The sequence below is a fragment of the Siniperca chuatsi genome, linkage group LG11 (assembly GCF_020085105.1).
Source record: "Siniperca chuatsi isolate FFG_IHB_CAS linkage group LG11, ASM2008510v1, whole genome shotgun sequence".
In the NCBI taxonomy this organism is placed as follows: domain Eukaryota; kingdom Metazoa; phylum Chordata; class Actinopteri; order Centrarchiformes; family Sinipercidae; genus Siniperca; species Siniperca chuatsi.
In genome coordinates this window covers 8,572,999-8,593,558 of record NC_058052.1, presented here as the reverse complement: position 1 = coordinate 8,593,558, position 20,560 = coordinate 8,572,999, and positions in this window count along the sequence as shown.

Below are 20,560 nucleotides of genomic sequence, written 5' to 3'. Positions count from 1 at the left end.
GATTTCTACTCCCCTGGGCTGAGATGCACGTAAACACCTTTTACAATTTGGCTGGATGTCAAGGCATGGTTTTCCGAATATGTTCCCCTGTTGGCTTGGACTCTTGCCTGAACTGAAGAAACGCATCCAAACCTTTTGGCCCAGTTACCAGGACTGTCTCAAGATTGGCAAGGCCTCCCCCTCTCCTGCTCCTCAGTCCTGCTTCCTCACTTCTCTCACTCACACATGCACAAACACTCTCCGTGAGCACAGAGATACCATTGAGCGGGATTTGTGGGCACAGTTTGTGTGCTTTAATGGGCAAGAGGAGGCACCCGATCTCACCACTGGCAGGCCCCGCGGGCTGTGGACTCATGAAGAAATTACTGTCAAAAGCCATCAGGGCTTTAATAGCCTCTGGCCCAGCCACGGCTTCCCCCTGGCCCTCGGAGGGGCTCTGGTCTGTGGGTAAACAGCGTGAGGACGGCCTGCACCCTGGGACCCTCTCTCACTCTCTTACTGCTTCCCCTGGTGTGGCCCAAACACCCCAGCAGTCCAGCCAGCGCCGCAGGACACCGCCGGTCATCACACTTAAGAAAATTAATTGCTAGGAGGTGTGACTTTTTAATGTATGGGGTGCAAAAGAAAAACAAGCGGTGTTAAGCATTGTATGGGACTAGGCGCACTCACACAAGGAGCCTTTTCACAGACTTGAACTCCCCTCAAAATGATTTCATTTGTTACAGGTGAACAATAGTTTGATTTTTTGGGAAATACGCATATTTTCTTTTTTGTCAACATTTAGATGAGAAGATTGATACTGCTCACATGTCTGTACAATATATATAAGGCTACAGCCAGCTGCCAATTAGCTTAGCTTAGCTTCGCATAGAGACTGGAAACGGGGAAACAGCTAGCCTGGCTATGTCCAAAGCTAACAAAATCCACCTACCAGCACCTCTAAAGTTTACTAATTAACATGATATATTAATGTTTAATTGTTTAATCTATACAAAACCGACTTGTGCTTTTACAGGAACTTATGTGCTCCTGACTAAAACTACAACTTTATTTTTTACATTTTTAAACTTTTTTTTGGTACGGATTAAACAAAAGGGATAAAAAGATTTATTTAGTGAGCTTTAGAGGTGCTGTTAGGCAGATTTTGTTACCTTCGGACAAAGCCACGCTGTTTCCCCTTGTTTCCAGTCTTAGTCTAAGCTAACTGGCTGCTGGCTATCATATTTATCATACAGACATCAGATTGGTATTGATCCTTTCATCTAACTCTTCATTAAGAAAGCCAATAAGTGTGTTTCACAAAATGTTGAACTATTCTTTCAAAGCAAACACAATTAGACTTTTTTGCAAACCACATAATGTGTGGTCAATGGTTTTGTCTGCAATAGTCAAAAAAGTACTGTACATTCTGCTTATACTAGCCATCTGTATAAGCCCATACAGCTGATATTTTCCTCCTCAGTGTATCATGACTGCTTTTGTTGTCAAGACGGCTGCACAGTTATATCAGCCTTCCTTGCTTGAGATGGACACAAACAGCATTAGTCATCCCTGCCAAACAGCCAACCGAGCAAGATAAAATGTTACGCTCAAGATAGAGTGTCTGCAGTGTCAAGGGAAAACCGAAGGGAACGTCGTCTACTGCGCTAGTGAATTGTGCAGCTTTTCTCATTTATGTGTTCCAGCTGAATGGGGTAGCTGCCAAGTTCAGGATCTGGCCTGACATCAGAATTTCATGGGGTGATAAAGAGACTCTTGTTTGAATCACAGTTTATAGACAGTGGGAGAGAAAAAACTGTGATACTGAGAGAGTGATATGGGCAATTAGAGGAGTGAAATTTCCAGTAGACAAGAGACACAGTTGTGTATATGTGCATGGCCTTCACACCTACAAACACCCACTAATTACACACAGACACACATTCACAGAATAGAAAGCAAAATTAGGAAAATGTGTGGAGCATTCAACATGTGAAGTATACTGATTTCAAATTAATAATGTTACAGTAGTATAGTGAAATAGACAAACCACTGAGAAACCACAAATCTTTAGAAAGTTAGAGTGATGTATTTTGTGTCCATGTAGCCTTTTCCCTTCAAAACAAGCCTGCAGATCTGGACATACCAATATTTGCTTTCATTCTTGAATATTTGGGGGGATTAAAACCTATGGGCCTGGGAGCTGAAGGATGGGTGTGCATGTGGTGGGTACACGTCCTTTAATCTCATTCTCACAGTGTCTACCTTTGACATAGCAGTATCCCATTTGAGCCTGACCAGGGCTGAGAGGGAGAGCTGCGAGGAAGGGGCAACGATGGGAGAGAGACAGAGGGAGGGGATGGGGGGGGTGTCTAAACTCAAGGGATTAACGGGGTGACTTCTCCTCTGGAATGTTCCACTGACAGCCAAGACCCGCCCACCCACAGCTGCCTGCTACAGACAGGTGCACGGCCGAGGCGAGGCGGGTGGTGGGTGGATGGGTGAGAGAGACAGAGTGGCTGAGGTGGTGAGGAGGAAAACAGACTTCCATACGTAGCCACGGACTGACGAGTAAATCAACAAACAATTTGTCCTCTCTGGAGCGTTTCAAAGCAAACCGGTCCATCAACCTCAGCTGTGGCGTGGAGAGATTACACCACCTGAAAACACGAATCTGTCCCAATATATATAATTGTAGAAAGGTTATTACACAATTCAAAACAACTCTGGAGGTTTACACACTTCACAAACAGGCAATGAATTAGAGTAAAAATGCTCACAAACACCCTCCTAAGCAGATTCAAGAGTCAGCTGAATCTGTGGCCTGGTAAATATGGAAAGCCAACACTGAGCCTCCCTGAACAAGCAAGCTGAAGAAATGACAGATCAACCTCACACACAAACCTCTCTGTTGATCTTCACACCAGAACAATGCCCGTGTTTCTCAGTCCAGTCATTTAATCAGCGTGCTGTATACAAAGCAGACATGGCAGCATTTGGTAACACACACAACAGAAGGTGAATTCATTTGTCCTGCCATAATTTATGTTTGGGAATGTACGAGAGCTTGCCCATGCTTGCTGCGCAGTGTTAAGTATTACTTTGCAGAAATAGAAGACAAAGGATTAATTTTCTGCACTATTATTTCTAAGTTGCATTAATTCAATATCGGTAAATGCACCACAGTCTTAGCAACATCCTCAGGTTGTCAAGTAGCAACAAAGGACAATAAACACTGCTGCTGATCTACAGCAATCCCATGTTCAGAAGCGAGGAAAAAAATCCCTCACACGTTTCCTTTTGAAGCTGGTGGGATTCCTGTAGGTAGTGTGAGCGTGATTATGCTTCTAAGATGTTTGATTGATAGAGGGTCTGTGAAATCTGACTCTTTGTTTTGCTCTCTCTTTGGTGACCTGCCCTGCCATGTCTCTCCTGTTTTGAGAAGAAGGTAGTCTATCCAAACATCAGGTGAACACGCCGCTCAGGTGGTGGGACTCGAGTCTCTGAGAGGTCAAAGGTGATAAACCAGGGTCATTCCGGCATCCAGGTGGATGTTCTGGAGGAACGTCACGGACTTGTGGTTTCTGAGTTATCAGCGGCAAAAAGAAAAAGAAAAAAACCACAGATGAGGTGAAAAAGGTTTTTCTTGAACATAACTGAAGCAGTACATTTTAAAGTGAATATGACTTTGCATGACACTGAGTATCAGAGAGTGCAGGACTTAACATACTAAGTGTATGGTTGGGAATTTCAGTTTTTAATGCTGTTGAGATTGCTGATGGGGTGCTCCCTAGTGGGAATTTAGTATTGTTCTTCTGTTGTTTGTTTCGATGTGGTTGTTATTTTTTGTTTTGTTTCTTAGTTTTTCACATGGTCTTTCTTTGTGTCTGTTGTTTGTTTCGGATTGGTTGTTATTTGAAATGAAAATGAACTTTTAGCTATATCTGGTACAATACATGTATTGTGCATCGTCCCTGCTAAATAAACAATAATAAATAATGTGAATGTGATGTGGGCTTAGAGCTTCAATTGCTCTAAATTGCTGTAAATGTATACATTGCTGCTTCATTGTTCTGTCGGTCCACTTTGGTCCAGACTGAAATATCTCAGCAACTACTGGATGGATTGCCATTACATTTTGTACTGCACATGGCTCCCAGAGGATGAATCCTACTGACTTTGATGATCCTCTAACGTTGTGTCTAGCGCCATCAACAGGTCAAAGTTTTCTCTTCTGTGAAATATCTCAACATGTACTAGATTGATTTGCACAAAATGTTGTACAGACTTTCATGTTCCCCAGAGGATGAATCCTATCGACTTTAGTGATCCTCTGTCTTTGGCTCAAGCACCACATTCAGGTTGACATTTGTTCTTCAGCTGTAGTTCGTCTTTATATAAGTGGCAAATTTTAGTGGCTTAACATGCAATACTAAGATGTGTCATTGTCCCTTGTTATATACTACTGATATACTGTATAAAATCTTTATTCTTTTAGCTTGCTTATTTTATTTTGTTTTAATTATTTAATTTTATCTTCATTTCCAAAGATAAATTACATTGCTTTTGCTGATGCAATAATCAAATCAATACATTTCATATTGCTATATCAAAAGCTTCCTACCTAAAGTTGTCACATAGCAAACAACAGGAAATGAAATGATCTCCACACCTGGATCGAATTCAGTGTTCTTTCCCTTAAGTATTCAGTTTAAGTATTCAGTATTCAGAAACCAAGGCTACTTCAAATATATGGTGCCTTATAGTCTTTGCAGTTATACAGGATGGATTTTCAGTTGGCCGCAGTAGTGAGGAAGATGTTGTTGACAAAGCAGGTGTGTCTCTGCCACCCCACCATCCAGGCTGTTTTGGGCAGATCATCCAGGCATGTGTGCAGACCACCAGGTAAGGCTTTGTACTTTCCCTGCAAGAGTCTGACTGCCGAGCTCCGGCTTTAAACAAGTCCGGGACAAAGCAGCTACTCATCACATAACTCTCACTCCAATCACTCACTGCACATAATGAGAATAACACAAGGATAGATTAATAGATCACTAAATCACATGAATCACAAACAAGCCAGCTGCAACAGGAAAGCAACTCGACAGGCCAACAGTAAACACATCTCATGATTCTTCCCTTCATTAATCTTGCATACCCTGACCAACTCCACATCTGTAATTGAAGTATGGTGCCCTCTATTGAAAGACTATCACCCTACTGCTTTATAAATGTTGCATTTTTGTCACATAAATCCTAAATGTAATATTTATGAGTAAGACAGTGAACATATCTCCCCTCTCTGCCCCCTCCTTCTTCTTCTCTTTCTCTGCATATGGTTCTCATGCTGCTCTAATCTTTCTCCCTCGTTTTTCAATGGTGAATAAGGTGATTTAATGATTTATTAAATCTGCCGAATCCGGCAAAACTACAAATCATGAAGGCCTTGTGGTCACATTGTTCAAACGTGGAGAGCAGTCAGCCGCTGTAATCTGCACTGAAATGCCCCTGAAAGAGGCTCTTGTTGCCAACCCCCAACCCCCCCTCCACCGGCTGGAAAACGTTAGAAGTCAGGTTATGTGAATTTCCAGTGTTAGAGGGCTGCTTAAATGGCATTAGTTTTGAATGTCTGTATCAGAGCAAAAACCTGCCATTCTAATGAAGCTGCCTCAGATCTGGGTGCTGTAGGCCTCAAAGTGGGACTGGGATTGGATGAAGGAACACTGGTGCTCCTAGCAGGGCTGGTAAAGTTACCTTCAATTTAATAGATAATACTAAAAGGAAAGGGAGGACTTGTGTCTCAGCCAGTCTTAGAAAAACTTCTCTCTGAAAAATGTTGATCAGACACCTGCAGCTGATTCAAAACGCTACTAGAGTCCTCACTAAGACCAAGTGGATCCTATCACTCCAGTTCTCAGATCTTTGCACTGAGACCTCTCAGATTGTCTGGGACAGGTTTGCTTACTGTACCCAGAGTCAAAACAAAATGTGGAGAAGCAGCGTTCAGTATTTATGCACCACATATCTGGAACAAATTCCCAGAAAACTTGAGGTTCTGTTTGCCACTGCCTTTTATTATATTTAGTTTGGGACTTTTCATTCATTTGTCACATTTCTCTATCTTCTGTTTATTTACTCCTTACTCCTGCATGTCTTTTTATATTGCCTTGTTTCTTTTCTTGATGCCTTTTTATGTCTTACGTAAACCACTTTATTAAAAGATGTTGTTAAAAGATGCTATAAATACAAATACACTTACTTTGCCTTAATTACAAAGTACCCACCCACTTCCTTCAATGCCAAACTTTTCTATTTAAAAGGAATAGTTCGACATTTAGGGAAATTATTTGCTTTCTTAAGATGAGCTTTAGAGGTGCTGGTAGGCAGATTTGGTTTCATTTCCAGTCTTTGTGCTAAGCTAAGCTACAAACATGAGGGTGCTATTGATCGTTCTCATCTAAATCTTGGTAAGCGTATTTCCCAGCATGTCGAATGATTCCTTTAAAAAAACATATTATTGAAGTTTGCAAAATGTAATACTATAATAATGTAAAAAATAATAATAATTAAATAGTTTGTATATAAGTGTGCTGTATGTAACAAATGATAAAAGTAAGTGAGAAAGTCAAGAAAATGGAAGGAAGGATTTGCCAAGAAGTGTGATGAAAGATGGTCTATATATGTATATATATTGTATATTATGGAAAAACAAAAACAATAATAATAATAATAATTTAATATTTAAAATTTACTAATAATTTTCATGTCATCCATTACTCCCAAATCTGGTTCCTACCCACCAGTCAGACTCAAAGAACTGCAGAGGTGTGGCCAAGTGATGAAACCTCCCTTTAAAGGTGGACAGGGGATGTCAGAAAATGTTAAAGCATGTTATGACAAATTAGACAAGGCGATTGTGGCACTATCATGGCTTGATTATTGCACACAAAGCGCTTCTTTGAGAGCATTTTTTTTTCTTCATTTGGCCAGGGATTCAGTTAGATCCTTTCAGAGTAGGTCCTGGGGAGCCACTGACACCCCGACCCACAATTACACATCACGCCCACCACTCCCATTGCTCCCATGCCCCACCACCACCATCCCTATCAAAGGCTTAGCGTGATCTGTGGACAGATGAAGGGTGAATGTGATTTTGAAGAAAAAAATGAGGAAAAGAAAAAAATGTAAGGGAACTGAGAATAGCACTGAGTGCAAGCGTTGATGGAACCAGCCATTATGAATCAAACAAAAAGCCTGTTTCAGCCCATAATTCAACACATTTGGAGTACAGCACTAAGCTGAGAAAATAGAAAACTTACTGTCAAAGAATGAAGTGGTGCACAGTTTACTTGAGGTTTATCCTTCCTTATACTTTTATCAGCCAAAACTGACAGAAAATAAAGAGCAATTATTAAAAAAAAGGGGGGGGTTTTAAAGTTGCTGGTGTCTGTGTTGACAAGACAAACACAAAAAAAGCTTGGGTTGGGGGAAGGAGAAGTGGTGGGGCAAGGGGTTGATGAGGCTGATGGCGAGGATGAAAGATGTATTGTTGAAGAAGACAGCATCCAAGGTGTCAAAGCAAACAGGGCTAAGCAGAGGGGCCACAGGTGTGCAGTCTGCTCGCCTGACTACAGACAGGCTGCAGCACAGACAGCCCTAAGCGCCCAGCATGCATACCATACAGCCGTATGCCCTGCAGGACTCTCTCTGACTGGCCTCTATCCACCTGGATTGGCTGCACGAGCGAGGAAAAAATATAGCCAACAAACCTGTTGTGAGGTTCAACATTCTAAAAATGACACATTACAACACTGAGAAAAAATGTGAGCGGCCTTTTTCCATTAACATTTAAATGTTTGCGTCGCGTAAATATAATGAAGAGATTAAACATTACCGGTATACATGTTTTGTATTATTTAGTCCCTCATTCTTCCCAACATTATGAAGTTCTGTTGTCAGAGAGTGATGTTTTCCTATTTGTAGCAGCAAAGTAACTACAACTGATTTATTGAACATGTCATCCTTAGGGAACTGCTGTATGTATTATTGTAGTGACAAAACAAATAGTCTTCATGTGGAGAAAACAACAATGTGTCACTATTTCATCCTTGACTCAGGTCTTCTGTTCCTAAACCTGCACTTTGACTCTCTCTCACACTCCCTCTTTTGCTCACCGCCACACTGTGTCCCCCCCACCTCCCCTCCGAGGATAAGCTGTGGTTGGGCCCTGACATCCCAAGTAATTTACTAAGTCAACACAGAGTGAAGAGGGCCCGTGTGCTGCAGAGAAAGCCCCTCTATGCAACAGCCGTGGTCCCTGAGGAGACATGGCACACCACAGCACAAGGCTGCCATGCTGGGAATCATTTAAAAAAGACTACAAGTATTAATACAAAATATGTATGTAAATACGAAGTAAATAAATAATAAATACATAGTAATTTATGTGTTTAAAATATTTACTAATCCACACAAATGGACAGTTTATTAAACATTTGATGTAATACCTTGTCTCCATTCGTTTGGGTTGTTATGTGTTTTCATCATGTCCATAGAAACATGTTAGTTGCTGTGATGCATCGCAGTAGTGGCAGGATGCTACTATGAGCTCTTGTTACCTGTAAATTTTGTGAAAGCACACAGTGTGGGGGTACAATATTTAATCCACAGAGATCTCACCATCATCATGCTGAGCTGCTAGGCTCTTCATCAGACCAATGTTGTCCTTGGTCTAGTACTTGTAGTGAATTAATTGCATGTGCTTGTCATGTTTTGGGGGTTTTTTTGTTTGTTTTGTTGTGTTTGTATTTCTGTAAATTCTGCTTGTTATTATTCAGTTCAATTAAATTTTATTTATATAGCGCCAATTCATAACCAAAGTTATCTCATTGCACTTTTCATACAGAGCAGGTCTAGACTGTACTTTTTATAATATTATTTACAGAGACCCAACAAATCCCACCACCAAGCACTTGGCCACAGTGGCAAGAAAAACTTCATTTAAGAGGCAGAAACTTCATCAAAATCATAAGGAACTGTGATTATACTGTATAGTAATAGTCTGCACTCTGTACCGTTTATATACTTACAATTACGATCTGGGCTTTTGGCTCTTTAGCTGTCTTTTGCACATATATGCACATGTTTTACTTTGATGGTGATAATCTTTTTAAAGTGTTCCTTGGCATTTTTGCCTGTATTTGACAGGCACAGTAGAGAGGTGACAAGACAGAAGGGAGGAGAGAGGAGGGATGACATGCATTAAAGGTCCCCTGTCCTGCACCTATATGGCTGGAGTCCTAAATCCCCATGCCAGCCACCAGAACTCTCCTGATGGTGATCATTTTAAAATTACAAACCCTTTGACTGTAGTCCACATTGATTCACAGCTTTTAACACGTTTGACTTTAAGTTGTGTTGTGCCATGCCATGTTAAGTCATGTTAAGTCAGGTAATTTCTAGGCTTGACCATCTTTGTCCATTCAGGAGTTAGTTATTTTATGTAAATCTTTAGCAATGTTTTTTTCCCAAAAATTCCAAGATGTAAGTAAACCAGGTTATGCTTTTTCATCTAATCTTAGGGATGTAATACACACAATATTGATGCAACATTTTATGTTAATGTCTCACTTGCACTGCATATAACTTTAAATGTACAATAAACTCAAAAAGGATTGTGGATTGGGCTCCTTGAAATACAATTATTCTTGACAACAGAGAGATCCTTGAAGGGTAGAAGTCCCATTATTTTCACCATTTTCACCTAGGAAAAAAATATGACACTATATCACAATTAACTCATATGTACGTTTTTGCGAACACTTTTGCATGATGAAATGTGACAGAAATGTGGCAAGTGCAGCTCTAAATAGAGTCTACAACAATTTATTGCCTTATGATATAAAAACCAATTTAACAGTACTGTGGAGTATCAGAGATAGGAGGCAAACCTTACTCATGAACATGAATGTGCACACACACATACATAAACACACATGCTTGTTCAGGTGCAGGACTCCACTCTCACTGCAGGCTGCTCCTTGTAAAGGGGCCTTGGTAATCACTGTGTTTGCTTTCCCATTAGGCCGCTCTTCAGATGTGAGGGCTACCTGGGCCCGTTCACTCCCCGAGGAGAGCTTTTCACTCCTCTCCAAAATGCATTATGAAGAATTAGCCACATAAACACCTGCAAATTAAGAGTCAGACTCAGACACACACCAGAGACAACCTCCAGAAAAAGTTTATCTTTCACCCGAATTCCCAGAGCTTCTCTGTATTCACTGTAGAGTTGAATATCTCTCATTGATTTTTACTCTTTCCTCTTTCAAATGCCCTTGAGCAAGGCACTGAAAACCAAATTGCTCCCGTACAGCTGCTCAGCATGCAACATCAGTGTTTGTACTGGGAAGCTCCCAGTTGTGAGTGTGTGTAATCATACAAAATGTGAAGAAAGAGGCTGCTGAAAAGAGCATGCATGCTCAGCAATACATTTCCTTAGATAAATAAATGTTAAAAAAAAAAAAAAGTAGCTGCTTGTCTGTGTACGAATGGCTTTGGGTTGATTTTGTTCCAGTTTGTCTTCAATTTCAGCAGAGCACAAAGAGACTTGTTCTGAATCAATGGCAAAAGTCATGCAGGTGTTTACTTTTGATTATTTTTCTAGATAATCTATTTGAGTTTGTCTACAGCATCACTGAGGTGAACGCTCCAACCACAGATGTGCGTCGTGCACTGTGGGCCATCACTGCAGATGTTCACAAGAGGAGGATTAGGGAGATAGAGGCATCTAGGGAAGTGATGGAGCTTTCAACAATGAGGGCCCTGAGAATTTACTGCCCGGCTCACCGTGGACAGAAGAATGGGCTGCTTCTCTAGCAGAGATGCAATGACGGACGATGAGTCAAGAGGAACCCCGTCCTGAACTCAGCACGGAATGTTTCATTTACAGTCACCCACATGGACACCCCGGCCTGCGCCTTGTCTGCCAAGACATAAGAGGGATGGGGATTTCAAACAATGTAGATAATTCAGAGCTCAAACTTCCCCCACCGCACAAAAGGTCTACATGCACTCAGATAGACAGAAAGGAACTACCCACTCTCTCTCACTTTGTCTTCCCTTCCCACACTCTCAGTACCTCTCTGTTATCTCACTGTCTCCGTCTCTATCCTCCGCCAGTGATTTGTCATCTTTAAATGATTCCACCGAAAGAATTCCAGGCAGAAAAACACGGCATGACACCGTTTTTACCAAAATTATTAAAGCCAACATTTGCAGTGTAAGCAAACAGGATTTTCATCCACAAACTCTGCCTTGTGTGTGTATTTGGTTTAGACCCCATGCACCATACAGTTTCTCAGGCTTTAAGACAATATTTTGACTGTAGTAATTACAGTATATGAAATATAATCATTATAGTTGTCAATAAAATTAGGTGTGACGCCCACAGTTGGCGTCCGAAGATGGAGTTGCGATGTTGCCATGCTGGGTTTGAACCCAGCAGAATGACAGCTTATCGTTATGAAAACATCATAATGTAGGTTATGTTGCAACTCTGATGAATGTCTGGCAAACACCAGCTGAAATCAAAACCATGAAAGAGGCATCAACCCAGGTATGTTTTTCCATGTTCAAGTTTAAACTCTCCACTTAATCCATCCGGTTCAAGATGTAAGTTTTATGAGTCCTTACAGACAGTACGCTGGGTCTAAGCCCACCATCTCAAGGTGTGTACTTGTTTTGCTCTCAAGAAAACATCAACATTCAAGAAATATGGGGCTACATTATGGCTCTTTTTACCATGATGTAAGCTGAGTAAAACCCTGTAGTGTTCATTGTTGGTCAGTGCTGGGAAGGCTCCTCAGTGGGCTAGGTCATGTACAAGCCATGGTCATCAATCACAAACAGCGGGGACTGCGTAGCGACGAGCTGGCGAAAGGAGTTGACGGCTTGACACGGCTTGGCTTTCGGTGCCTCCTCGAATTCCAAGCCATCGCTGACTGAAAGGATTACTTGCATAATCTAATATTTGGTGGCACAAGAAAGCATTCATGCCTCATTTCGCTAAGTTTTTATTGGCTTTTTATGTGATTTAGTTATGTATGGCTCCCAACCCCACTTCCAATCCTGATATTTTCCTTTGCATATCATTAATACTTTTTCATTAGAATTTAAATTTGTCGAGAGAATCCAAATTTAACTCTTCATTTAACCTAAAGAGACCTACCTTGTAGAGTCTATTAAATCTCCCGGCAACACAAGTCCCTATTCCTCTATGAAAAGCCCCCATTCCATGTTCTCGATTGTAGTTATGGATATCTCTTCCATGCACATAAACTCACTTTAAATGCAATAATGTCTGTCTGGCAGAGCCAAGTCAGTGTAACTGACAGTGATGTAACCATTCAGTGCCACAGGGTACCGAGTCTGTGGCAGGTTGGTGACTTGGAGCAGTACCAGTGATACACAGTCACCCTCTCTTAGCAACTTAGCAAACCTTAAACACAAACACATAACTAGAGTTTAAACTGTGGCGCAAATCATTCGAGTTTTGTGAAATTGTAAAGTGCTCTGAGCTGGTTAGTTATTTAGGGCTGAAACTATACAACTTTTCATGTAAAGCAGGAAATCTCTCACCTTGCTGTAGTTTGTGCTCACTTTAACTGACACAAAAGCAGGGTAAATCATTTTTGACGAGTTGTAACAAGATCATGACTTTCCTGGCACTGGCAAGCACCAGTGTTGCTTTTAATGGCATTACAGACAGATGGTTATGATGCGATCGATACCCATATTTTTGATTGCACTAAATATCTGCCAACCTTTCTTGCATCTACTTGCAGTTGAGTGAGAGATGAGCAGTCATGATAAAGACATGGCACCCTGGCACTTTCCTCTTTGTCTCATCACGGTGATGACACTATCTGTGACTCATCCTGCAGACCAGAGCTGTGAGAGTAATCTGTTATTCTCTACCTATGGCAGCGTCTATTCGTGCAGAGCAGGGGAGAAGGAGTTGTTGCACCATGTCCCACAGTGGTGAGTTTACATAGCTCAGATACCCAAAGAGATACCCAGGCCTCTCACTGTGCACATCCCCGTCACACAGAGAACTGATAGGAACTAATCAGTAAATGGTGGTTTTAACTGGCAGGGGGATCTGACGTGAGCTGGACCTCACAGGATCTCCACCATGTTGTCTGAATGTGGGATAGATTCTATCATAACAAAACCTGCTTTCTTCCACTGTGTGAAGGCTGCATTTAACAAAAACTTTTATGGCACAAGTAAAATTTGTAATTTCGTTACATATAAATTGACTAATTGCTTTTGTATTTTTGGCTACTCGTGAGCACAAGTCACACAGCTATGTTAGGGGCTCTGTGAGGCTCTTCTTAAGCACAGCAGTGCTTTGAGCCAAATGCTAATGTTAGTATGCTAATATGCTCACAATGCTAACATGCTGATGTTTAGAAGGGTTTTTTTTTACTACGTTCACTATGATAGTTTGTTAACATGCTAACATTTTCTAATTAGCAACACAAAGTTCAGCTATAGCTGATGGGAATGTCATTAGTTTTGCGGGTATTTGGTCATAAACAAAAATATTGTACAAATACATTTTTTTAATAGGCCTAGCGGATAAGTCAGTGTATCATCAAAGTCAGTAGGAGTCATTTTCTGGGGACCATGAATGTCTGTACAAAACTTCATGGCAATCCAAAATGCTGAGATATTTAAGTCTGGAACAAAGTTGTGGACCGACCAAGAGGCCCAAATTGCCAGCCCTAAAGCCATGCCACTAACCAGGTCTTGAATAAGGTTGAAGATTTAATGACCAAATAAGTTACAAAAGTAACTAATTAGCTTATGATATGTGAATTAATGACTCACATCTCAAAACATTGCCCCTGTTTAATGCAAATTCTCACTCCATCCCATGGTGAATTTAGCTCTTAAACACAAATAGGCCTACAAGAGCAAACATTTTTCTATTCGATTTATTCCCCCAAAACTTGGTTAAGACAGTGATGCAATTTCAGGACCTAACATAAAAGTGAATAAGCAGAGATGCACAAATTCCAACACAGATTTTGACACATGGATTTTGACAGCTTAAGATAGATGTCAACTTTAAAGAGTGCTATTAGTTGAGGAAATCAGCAAAAAAATATTCAATTTTAATGCAAAACTTGTGTTGCTCAAACAGCTGGTTACCAGACCTTGTACAATCCTTTCTGACAGAGAAGAAAATAATACTAAAGCTTTCCAAAAATTTTCTCTCAAACATTTTCAGTTTCTATGGTGCAATAAACTTATGGGAGTTCATGCCTAGAACTTCACAACTTTAGTTTATTATGTGATTGGTTGCTGTATTGTTCAGCCTGGAACATCATTAAAAGAATGGTTTGACATTTTGGAAAATACACTTCTTGCCAAGAGTTAGATAAGAAGATCAATACCACTCAATCTACACCCAGCAGCCAGTTAGCTTAGCTTAGCGTAAAGACTGAAAATGGGAGGAAACAGCTCGCACAGCTCTGTCCAAAGTTAACAAAATCTGCTTACAGCACCTCTCTTTTGCTCCCTTATTAACATGTCATATGTTGTTTGTTTAATCTGTCCAAAAAACAGGGGGTTGTGTGCAGTGACTTCCTCTATAAAACCACAACATGATGTTATTGCACAGTTTTTTCTACAAATTAAACAAATGAGATATTGTATTTTAATTAGCTGACATTAGAGGTGTTGGTAGGTGGATTTTCTTACCTTTGGTCAGAGCCAGGCTAGCTGCTTGCCCGTTTCCAGTCTTTAAGCTAAGCTAAGCTAACCACCTGCAGCGCCACCTTCATATTTGAAAATATGTTCTACAGATTTGTTAATTAAATTAATTCTTTAATCAATTAGTCATGAACATGTGACTTTTGGCTGACCAACAGTTTCTTAAATCAGGGGCAGTTATAGTCTGCAAACATCTTTATGTGTGAAACAAAATGCAGGTAAGGCTTCACAAATTAACAGAGTCAACATGTGGCTGTTGTGGGACGCTGTTAGCGACAGTTCACAGGGGTTTCCATGCGGCGCAGAGAGGTGACAGAGTTTCTATGGTTGGCTCACCACACAGACCTGCTCTGTCCCAACCCGTGGAGCGTCGGGCTCCCTGCGTCAGACCTGGCCTTGGAGAGAAGGGCTATATTATGGGGCCTTGGCCCCTGCCTCTCCCCTGTAGTTCACAACTTTTTCACCACAAGAAAATGTCAGGGATGGAGTTTTTTATTTCACCCCAAAATTTCCCTTTTTAATCATGCGTCTCAGCTCTTGGCTCAAGCAGCTGGGAAACTCACCACTCTGTCGTGTCTAGAAACACGTCTGTGCTATCAGCCACTCCATCAAAATCTATTTGCCATCCAAACACAGCGATAAATTAATTCAGAGCTGGGACACTGATTTGAATAGTCGTCTGGCTGTACCTTCTCAAATACCTGCCCTGATATGTGATACTGGGAGGATTTACATAAGTGCTTTGTAGGCCTTGTCACAAGAAATATATGACCAATAAAGGCAGTAGAGACCTCTTACCACCCCTGCACATGACATCAACCAGTATCTCTCATGTCCACCTGCCACAGTGGAATGGCCTTAATTTTTTGTTTAACTTCCATAAACATAATGCAAGTTGAACCTTCAGCGCAGAAAGGTTAAGCAGGGTAGAGGATTTAAGACATCCAACAGATAAAACTTTCCCACAGCCTCCACCAACCATTCTCTGACATTTTTTTAAATGGCTCCATGTGTTCGCAGCTTGACCTTTGGCTCCCTCCATATAAGGTGTCATGTCCTGGTCAAAGGAGAATATCATTCAATAAAACAAGAATTTAACAGTCTGCAAGTACAGTTTAGAGCTTTCATTCTTCAAATATGTGAGGAGTGATGTAGAGGAATTTGCAAACATTTGCTGCACATTATCTTGTTACAAACACTCCTAATCCTCACTCACTCCCTAATAGGAGGGAAAGATAATTGCTCCTCCTCAGGGAGAGATTCTTAGCAATTGTTTCTCTTATTGTGCCGGGCTCTGTTTGCCAGATTCATTGTACCTTAAATGACAGATAAACTTGCTGATTTGATGTTTGGGAGTTGGCTTCTGAGATAAAAATACAATAAAATAAAAGTCTTGGGAAAGCAAATGCTCAAGAGTGATCCTGTCTTCCCTGTATGGGCCCCCGTAAATGTCTGCTCATAATTTTAATGACACTCAAGTTGCAAAGGTTGTGGGGAAACACCTCAAAAACAAAAGTAAAAATTTTCAGAGGACTTTTGCTCTATGATGGCTCTGGGAAAGCGGCCCCCGAGTCTTTGTTTGTGCAAATTCAAACTTTAATCTGGTGCTTTTGATAGATGTAGCCTTTTATTTCAAATGTTTATGGAAATACCCAACAACAGTCTTGTGTGGTCCTGTGTCTAATGAAACACACTCACGTACGCCTCTCATAGCTATCAGATCACTGGCCAGCACACAATGTTCACCATAGAGTGTGGTTTCTGAAGGGGCAAGCACATGGTGGGCATGGGGCTGAACAAGTGGGTTTTCCTCCTCATCAGGGACCATCACATCTGCGAACGTGGGGGAGGGAGGGAGGGAGGGAGGGAGGGAGGGAGGGAGGAGGCTTCCAGTCCCAGCTCACGGCTCTACAGGCCAGCTGTGTTGGTGCTGTCAGCCTCATCCTCCTCCGGTCCATCTCCTCTAGGCCACATGCGCTCCCATGGAGGGCTTCAGGAGGATTAGCACACCAGAGGAGGGGTGATGGGTTCAGGAGCAAGTGTTCAGGGGTCAGCCTGGGGTCTTACATTTGATCTCCTCTCGAATACAAATTAATGTGCTCTGATGTATTATTTTGATTGGACCGGCTTACACTGATATGAGCCTCAGTTCGTCAACCTATCAAGTGTAATTTGCTCACACCCAGGCGCACACTGGGGATTCTGCTTGTCTGAGGGGCACAAGATCACCTGAGTCTGGTGTTTTCCTGTTGAGCTGCAGGTTGTTTTGGTTTGGGTTGACGGATGGGGGTTGGGGGTGGTGGTCACAAACCACACTGCAGACTGAGTTGTCATCAGTGTTCAGCCACAATGCTCTTATGTCTTGGAAGCAGACAGCTGAAGCAAGACCTCACCTTTTTCTATTTCTGAACAAGGGGAGTGGGGCAGTTGTGTGCACATTTGATGAATAACAATTCTGTGTGGACAGACGGATTGTAATGCCACCCTGAGGGGACGGGCGATTCTGTCACACTCCCCACAGGTGGAAAAACTTCAGATGATTCTGCAAATAAAGAGGCCTCTTAAAATTGCACACCTGCGTGGAGACAGCGGCTGCAGCATTTCAAAATTGTATAGCCTGTGGTCATATTCCTATGAACCCAAACCTCAAGGCTAAATATCTCAGCACCAACTCATCTTGAAGATTTGATGCCAGAATCAGATGCTGATCAGACATGAGGGACGTTTGGACAAGAGAATTTGGTTCTCCTGAGTCTGACTTTGTGTTGCAACTGCATTGTGATAGCTTAGTGGACGTCTAAAGCCACGTCTGCTGGTGTTCCTGTGCACAAGAAAAAACTTGCTCTGTCAAAAGAGCTGCCCTTCTAAAGAAGGATATGAGATTTAGTTGTTGCAGCCAAACCAGGCTTTTATGTCTCTGCCACCATCTTGATAAACATACATAAACAGTGCACACAGGACAAAGGAAACAACAACTGACATTGTGTTGTAGCTCTCTATGACAGCAGAGCTTCTCTTCACTGCGTGGTGTTCACAGATGCTGGGTTGGACAAGAGACTTCCTCTCTACGTGCGCATCAGTTTGTGCGTGAGAGAGAAGGTGGATAAGGGACTGTTTATTTAAAATTCTTTCCTTTACACTTTTGCCTTTAAAAGGCTCAGTTCAGTTCTGTTATGGCAGAGTATCAACATATCATTTGTCTTATCATTTGGTTTGTTTTCATACAAATACAATAATACAATATACATAACTTACTTGCAAACATACATAAAACAAGAAACACAGACATCGCAAGCAAAGAACGCAGATTCAATAGAGCATGGGGCGTGGATATGCAAAGATAAACAAAATAAACTACAAATTGTGTGAAATACATACAAGAACATTTGAGGTAAACACTGTACATGGCTATGTCTGATAACATTTTCAGCAATTCATTTCAGAAAAGACATGACAGTGTTTGTAAGTCATACATTTCTTGTCAATGGGCAAACAAGTGCCTAGAAACACTGAGGTGAGGCTGGTGAAAGTTCAGGAAGGTGTGGTAAACAAGACAAATAGTTCACAGCCATGCTAGCTCCATGAGGCTATTTGTAGCTAAATGCTAAGGTCAGCATCCTAACATGCTCTCAATGACAATGCTAACATGCTGATGTTTAGCAGGTATAATGTTTACCGTGTTTACCATCTTAGTTTAGTGTGTTAGCATGCTAACATTTTCTAATTATAACTAACAGCTGAGGCTGTTGGGAATGTCATTGGTTATGCAGATTGTTTGATCATAAACCACGATATTGGCCAGATTCCATTTTGACCTGATGATTTGCACCAGAGGAAAAGTTAATGGATCAGTTATTACATATCATCCTGAGGGGAACATGAATGCCTGTACCAAATTTCATATCAGTCTTTTTAATAGTTGTTGAGACATTTTTGACTGGACCAAAGTAGTGGACTGCCATCCCTAGAGCCACACAGCTAGAGTGGCTAAAAACAGAAACAATCCAATCTGCAGAACTACAGTTCTTTATGCACAATTTCACAAACCATCTCCTTGGGCAGCTCCATTGAACCACAGTTGTGTTACCCCAAAATTTGCTGACTCAGCCACTGTAGCACAATGAACATCTTTGACCAAAAGAAGAAATGCCAGTTCCCTTCAGAGTGTTCTTTGTGCAAATGCTGAGACTGTTGCTCAACTCTGTTGTCCAAAAGTAAAGTGCCACCTTTGAAGCTGCAATAATAAACTGTGTATAAAAGAAACAACTGTCTGCTCTGTTTCTGCCCCAATAGCAGAACAGAGCAGACAGTTGTTTGAGATGACAGCTAGCAAACCACAACAGACTGATATTGTGTGGTCAGTCTAAAACTATTTCATCAATTAAATCTGATTAACACTGGAGTAATAGTCCTAGTTCCTTTTATTGACAGATGTGGAATTCAGTTCAGTCCTTACTCAGCAAAAGTAGCGTGGGTCTCCAGGGCTCTGCAGACCGGGTAGCTACAATGTCCAAGTCTTACACAGCTCAGACGTGTGTCTCCCTGCCTATGAAAAGGTACAGGGCCATTTGAGACTCACCATGATAAGTCTCTCTTGTATGGACTTTGACACTTTTACATCCATGCCTGAAATGTAGCCCTCCCCAGGTAAATGATGTCTTTCAGACTTATGTCTAGTTAATACTGTTTTTCTCCTTCTGAAGCCCAAACAGACACACATACTGTACACACATAAGTCATCTCCAACTGCTATAAAATACTTGTGGGTGAAGCAGGTGTAAACACATAAATATGATAAAAACTTCACATCACATTCACGGCAATTGTGCGTGGCACACTGTGCCCCTTGACAAATCCCCTTGAGGTTACACGGAGGGAAAAAGAAATTTTCCAAACAGCTCCCCCAGCTTGTCACACAAGAGGTATAGACCATCTACTGCTTTAAATTCTCGATGGGAACTTGGCTGAAAGCAGCACACTGCATTCATAGGTAAGGCAATGGTAAATCAGTTAATTTAGACGGATGTCTTTATGATTTGCAGGAGTACAGCATGGAAGCCAGTCTCCTTCACTTGCTGAATAAACAAAAATTTGTTCAGCTCAAATAAAATTTGATGAGGAGATAATTTTGCGAGCGTACAGCATAAAGCTCTCTCTCATGTGCAGGGGTGCTGCACTCTGAGTGCAAATCAACTGAAAGTCTGAAGAGGTAGTTCAGCACATGGTGGACAAGATGATAGAGAGAGATATGGCTGATCTGGTCCACCACTGGGGACAGGCCTCCACGTGCCCACAAAACAGTCTGGTATCAAAAATGCTGGTCAAAAGCCCTTTTTGTACCTTCAAAAATGATCAAATGGGTCACATATCCTCATGAGTACATTATAAGATTCTCACAATCTGACTGGTATACCTGAAGGAACCAATTTTATGGCTGGTTGAATGAATATCCCACTGTATTATCTGATCAAATATCCCTGTTGGATTAAGTAAAGTAACCTTAAAGAGAATTCCGACAACATTCGACAGTTCATTCAACATTTTTTGGCATGAACAACTCTCAATCAAAGCTAAAGCCCACAGAAACAAGCCTCTAATCTGGGATTTCATCAGGAGATAAATCCTGGAGCTGCTCCACTGACAATGAATTGGAAACTGACATGGTGGATTGTGCAGTGACTGTCTGAGCTTTTGCTCTCAAGTAGGTTTGACAGTAACTGTAGGCGCTACCAGTTATAAAGCAGAACATATCTCAAATACCTTGTAAAAACCCTGGGAACTGTTATGCACAAATCCACTA